Genomic DNA, 6,413 nt, shown 5'->3' with positions numbered 1-6,413 from the left:
GAAGGGTCATAATATTTTTAGAAGGCCAAATACATAACCTCATCTATTACCTTAATAACTTACACATCACAGAGCCAATGATTGTATCTCTCAGGGCTACATGCGAAGCTTTCATTTTCTCCAGCTACAGTGCAGATGAGCATCTGACCATTGGAGACCAAGCATGTCTGAGGAATGGGTAGGATCCAGCTGAGGAGCAGGGGATTCGAGAGATAAAAGCTAAAACCTGACTCATACTCATTGAACCAAACAAAAGGTCTTTTCAGTATTTTTATTCAAAAACTCCTGAAAAATACAGAAATGTCTTCTTGGTGCATGGAACAACACATGTGACAATTTCTCTAAGGTAGACACCCCTAGACTGGACATTGTCTCCCTAACTGGCCTTTATTTTGTGTTTGTATTTGAGATGTATTTGCAACTATAGTAAGATGTTCAGGCCATTTTATTTTCTGTAGTGTTTTCTGACTTCCATAGTTTCAAGTAGCTATCTATAGAATTTCCATCCATTTAAATGAGAAAGAGACAGACAGACAGACAGACAGACAGAGGAGGTGAGCGTTGTGAGTTGACAAGCTCCTCCTGAGTCCTCACCCTTCAGTTTAGTAGAAGACATCCAAACTCCTTTCTAAATTCCCAGGGCCTTACATATATTAACCCACATTAGCCTTTGGCTTTCCTGAATTCAAAGAACTCAGCCTAACTGCCCTGGAGACATAAGTCATTTTGCATTTCACCTTCCACGGTGAAAAATAATAATACCGTGGAACAACCCTACCTATCTACAATCTCAGCATCTGGGAGGTAGACTCAGGAAGATCTGGACTTCAATGTATATAAGAAGTTCAAGGCCAGCCTGGGTTACAAAAGAATGTGTCACAAAATAAAAACAAATGATAGATAAAAACATTTTTCTCCTCCTTTAAGTTAGCATTTGAAGTAATTTCATGATGGCATTTTCATCCATTGATGTCACTTGTCTTTTTCCCTCTTCCAAGGACTCTCTTCATGCTCTTCCCGCCTCTCCTCCTAATTCTCCCCCCTCCTACTTTCCTGTCATATCCATTCCAATACTCTGTTAAAAAAAGAAATTAAGAAGTCAACTGCTATGACACCTCACAGAATCTTTTTTATTATTATTAATTATGATTTGTATATTCTCTCACCTCTAAATCTATGTAAAACCTAAGTTGAACACATGTTATAATCTTTGTTGACATCAAACTCTGAAATAAATCTCTCAAAACATGCAAAGGACTGAGCCCAACTGAACTGACCTACAGATCTGCCTTAGACACTGCCAGTGACTACCCTTCTTTCAGCTCATCAAGCCTGTTTTTAATTTCTTGTTGTTGTTGTTTAAGCTGTAGTTAAGGAGTATTTACTTAAAGTGGAGATTCTAGACCTTCACACATGCCTTGGGCTCAGTTTGCAGATAATAAAAGACCACTGTCTGCCCAGCTCCTTAAGGTCTACCCACAGTTTAGCAGAAGAAAGGGCATTCGCACCCCCATGCTTCACTTTCTTTCATCCAGCCAGGCCTCTAAAAGAACTCTCTAAAAGAACACGCAGCTGTTTAAAAACTGTGCCTCTGTTTAGAAGTTCTCCGTAGGAGGCAAAAGGAAGTCTCAAGCCTCTGCTCGGTTTGGCCTTCAGCATCTTTGCTTTCTGACAGTATTTTGTGAGAAAGTGCTGAGAGTAAAGACTCGATTACTGCGGAAAAGGGCGGGCGGCAGAAGGGAAAAACTCACGTGACCACCCCACCAGATGTCTCCAAGGAGAGTGGTGTTCAAAGGTAGCAAGGCTCTTCTCTGCTAGCTCCTTGGCTGGGAGCCAGTACCGTCAGGATCCAGTTTAACTGACTGGGAGGGATTGTTTTGAAGGGGAGACAGAGGTCCCTCATCAGAGCAGCCCATATTTGGCCATCTCAGCACTTTAAAAGTGATGTTAGGCATTGGAAAATCAAACAGGAATGCTCAGTCAGGGCAGCTGGCTGCTGTCAGGAGAGCAGATCGCTCTTGCACTATTCTTTGCATGAATTCAAGAGGAGAATGCCTCACAGTGCTCAACCGATATAACAAATGTCCCAGTAAGTCACGACACAATGCACCGTTTATCTTAAGTACAAGCCGGAATCTGCCGTTTAATTACAATGCTGCTTAAAACAAGAGCAATGTTTGTTTATCGGAATTGTAACTGCAGGTAAAAGAGCCATTCACTTCTTTGCAATCATGTGCATCCAATTTTATACGCAATAATGAGTTAACTTTCGTTCAACAAACTTTTGCTGAAAGATTCTAAATCACAACTCTATTTTATTTGTGCTTTTTTTTCTATTTTTTTTTTATTAGATGTTTTCTTTATTTACAATATCTCCTTTCCCCGGCTCCCCTCCAAAAAAAAAGAAAAAGAAAAAGAAATGAAATAAAATTAAAAAAGACAAAAACTAAAACAAACCCCTGTTCCCTCCCCCCTCCACATTCCCCCTGCTCACCACCCTACCCCGTCCTGCTTACTGGCCCTGGCATCCCCCTACACTGGGGCATAGAACCTTCACAGGGCCAAGGTCCTCTCCTCCCATTGATGACCAACTTGGCCATCCTCTGCTATACACATGTTGCTGGAGCCATTAGTCCCACCATGTGTGCTCTTTGGTTGGTGGTTTAGTCTCTGGGAGCTCTGAGGGTACTAGTCAGTTCATATTGTTGTTCATCCTAAGGGGCTGCAAACCCTTCAGCTCCTTGGGTCCTTTCTCTAGCTCCTTTATTGGGGACCCTGTACTCAGTCCAATGGATGGCTGTGAACCTCTACTTCTGTATTAGTTGGGTACTGTCAGAGCCTCTCAGGAGACTGCTATACCAGGCTCCTGTCAGCCAGCACTTGCCAGCATCCACAATAGTGTCTAGATTTGATGATTGGATATGGGAAGGATTCCCAGGTGGAGCAGCCTCTGAATTGTCCTTCCTTCAGTCTCTGCTCCATAGTCAGTCTCTACAACTCCTTCCATGGGTATTTTGTTCCCCCTTTTAAGAAGGAACGAAGTATCCACACTTTGGTCTTCCTTCTTATTTGTGCTTTTAAATTTAAGATGGAGTCTCAAATATGTTGCCCTGGCTTCTCTCTAACCTCATATGGCTTCCAGGGATCTTCCTGCCTCAGCCTTTCATGAAGCCAGAGTTACAGATGTGTGGTCAGTGGGGCTTCTAATTCAATATCCTAATTCTGGCTGCAACCACCACATTACTTCTAATGCAAAACTTAAAACTGAAACATTATACGGTTAGGTCACTTTCTGACCCTGCAATCCATTTCCCCACTCTAGCCTGGCAGAAAGGAAATTACTTAAATAACATCTACTCATTAAGTAAGAGATTCGTAGCTGCAAAGATAAACCCTGAATAGGGGAGGAAAGCTTCCTGTTCATATGATGTCAATCTCTGAGGGAAAACAGATAGGAAGCAGTGCATAGATGATTGAACAAGCTCCACTTAGATAGCTCTATGTTCTAAGAAATCAAAGGAGATGACATGCTAGAGACTGACTGGCACGGTGAAGGCGCATCTACTTTAGGGGTCATGAAAGTCACTGAAGACCCCTCAAATCCAACCAGGGAAATGTTTAGCTCTGAATAACAAGGGAGGTGGTCTGGCGAGGCATGTGTTGGGATATAGAATTGAATGTGGGGGTGGAGAGGAGCATTAGGTTAGAGCTGAAGGTAGAACTCAATGACTCTTTGCAGCTCTGTTTTATAGATAATGTCCACAGGAAACCAGACTGGAGATTCGAGACTGAGGGAGGAAAAAAAAAAAAAAAAGAGTAAAACTGAGTGTGATTGGCGTATGAGTACACACAGAGGTGTTGGGGGAGAGGAGAGTGGCAAACAGATGTGGGCCACGGGACACTCCAGTGTGCAAAGACCCAAGAGAGTAAATGAAGTAGCTGGTGGAGGTCAAGCCAACTATAAAATATCCCAGAAAGGGACTCAGATGTGTAGAAACATGCTGAAAGATGCAGTGCCCAGGATGCCAACTTTCCCTGCACCGTGAAAGCGAAGATGAAAACAATTTTATCTGATTCAGCAAATACAATGGAAAGGCAAATGAGAGCTTGAGTCCATGAGGGCATTCATAACAAGTGGCTATCTCTGCACTGTGGATGACCTTATTAAACAGCAGGCTGGGATCTGCAATTGGGCTCCGTGTGGTGGTGGGCGTTTAAATTCTGGGACAGGTTTGGGAGAATGCATATTACATCTACCTGTATGTATTCACTATTGTGAAAGCCTTGTTCAGTTATTTCCTCTGAGTTATTTCCTCATGCTGTGCAGAAATTGAAGAGGGGCTGGTGCCTCTGTACAAGTCTGGATTAGTTCTACAGAGATATTGGTCTTATTTAGTCACATGGAAGTGGAGTCACGTGAGTAGAAAATCATTCATTCCCAAGTGGAAAGGCGTTTTCACAAAGAAAAAAATGTCATTAAAGTTTTCACTTCTAGTATTTCTTTTTTCCATTTATGTGTGTAATGCATGTATATGTAGGTGTCTCCTATTTGGGACAGCTGTCATGTTAGTTTTTAGATAAGCCAAACAGGCTCCAGTCTAGTGGCCTAAGAGGTAGGCTTCGGTTTTGGAGGTGTGTGCAACTGTCCCAAATCCCAGTTCTACCCTATTCTAGGATGTGTGTCCCCAGACAACTTAGCTAAATCCACTTTCATCACCCACTAAATCCTGACAACAGTCTCCAGCTTGTGGAGGGGCTGATGAAGTACTTTGTGCTCAGGGACTGACAGTGCCTCAGTGGGCAATGATGAGCCCATGAGGTAGATGCTCAATAGATGTTGATCTCTTTCTCCTTTCATCGCCATGGCTTAGAGTAACACAACTTCCACATGATCTCAATTCTGGCCTCCGCCACTACATAGCTTTATTTAAAATGCAAAAATGGAAACTAAGAGGTTAAACTTTAAGGTCAGTCCCCGAGTCTTTCCATGAACAGGCAGAGAGAGTTTGACTCATGTCTACGGCTGTTTCAGTCTCCTCAAGAATCTCTACCAGGGAACAACACTCTTTATAGGTCTGGCTAATTTCCTCAGCATTGCTGTGTGGCTAATAACCTCGGAGTTTAAATTCTAAAATATTCATTAAGAACAGAGAAATTGCCTATCAATTACTTGCTAGATTGCCCCACTGTCTACAGTTCAGTGATTCCTCACAGAGCCACTGACACTTCTTTCGAATAACCTACTAATTCAGCCAGTATATACGAAGCCCTTGCCGAGGACTCAGCAGTGTGGACAGTGAAACGGTTGTGATAAGCCAAAGTGATGAGACACAGTCCCCGCCTGCACTCTTGCATAGACCAAGGTTATCCGACTCTTACCCAGTAGCGGAGAGGTGACTCCCCTGACATGCTACATTCCCAAGAGGTCTTTTACTCAGACAAAAAGGCAATGTGTTAAGAACTCCGCGAGAGTCTAAAAATAAGAACTAAAGGAGATCTTTTCCCAGAGAGCTTTCTCTCGTGGAAGAATAAGACTCACCTTTGTGTTGAATGTTTTGAATTACAACAATAATACACACTTGAAAAGCAATATGTTAACTTCCCATGAAATGAGAACCCCCCCATCTTTACTAGAGATACAAGTGCATCTTAGCATCCATACTTTCATTGTTTCTCCTAGGTAGCTGCAAATTTTTACCTTGGAACACTTACCCATTACTTCTAATATTTTTTGTTTATGTGTGTAACACATGCAAATATAGGTGTGTTTGTGCATGTACATATGTGGAGGCCAGAGAGCAGGTTCAGTATCTTCCTCAGTTGCTGTCCACCTGATATTTTGAGACAGGACCTTTCACTGAACTTGAAACTCATCAGTTTAGTTAGACTGACTGGCCCACCACACAGGGGTCTCCGTCGTCAGGACCCCAGCACCTGTCTTTTTAACACAGACTATAGGAAACTGAGCTCAGCTCTCCATGCTTGTGAGGTAGGTACTTCACTAACTGAGCCATTTCCTTTCAACATCAAATTGGAAAGTCTCTCTAGTTTTGGGCTTTTTTTTTTTTTTGTAGTTTTTTTCCCCCTTTATAAAGATGTTATTATCTATCTATCTATCTATCTATCATCTATCTATCTATTTTATGTGTATGAGTGTTCTCGTGTGTGTACCACATGTGTGCCTGGTACCCATGAAAGTCAGAAGAGGGCATCAGATCCCCTGGAACTAGAGTTACAGATAGTTATAAGCCACCATGCTGGTGCTGGGAACTGGGTCTTCTGTAAGGGTAGCCAGTGCTCTTCATTGCTGAGCTATCTCTCCAACCCATTTTTTGTCTCTGATGCCATTACTAGCCAGATGTTCCATGCTGTCCATTTTTCCAGTAATGTCCTTGATATGTCAATCAATTGTT

Source organism: Mastomys coucha, unplaced genomic scaffold, assembly GCF_008632895.1.
Source record: "Mastomys coucha isolate ucsf_1 unplaced genomic scaffold, UCSF_Mcou_1 pScaffold16, whole genome shotgun sequence".
In the NCBI taxonomy this organism is placed as follows: domain Eukaryota; kingdom Metazoa; phylum Chordata; class Mammalia; order Rodentia; family Muridae; genus Mastomys; species Mastomys coucha.
This window is presented reverse-complemented; position numbering follows the sequence as displayed.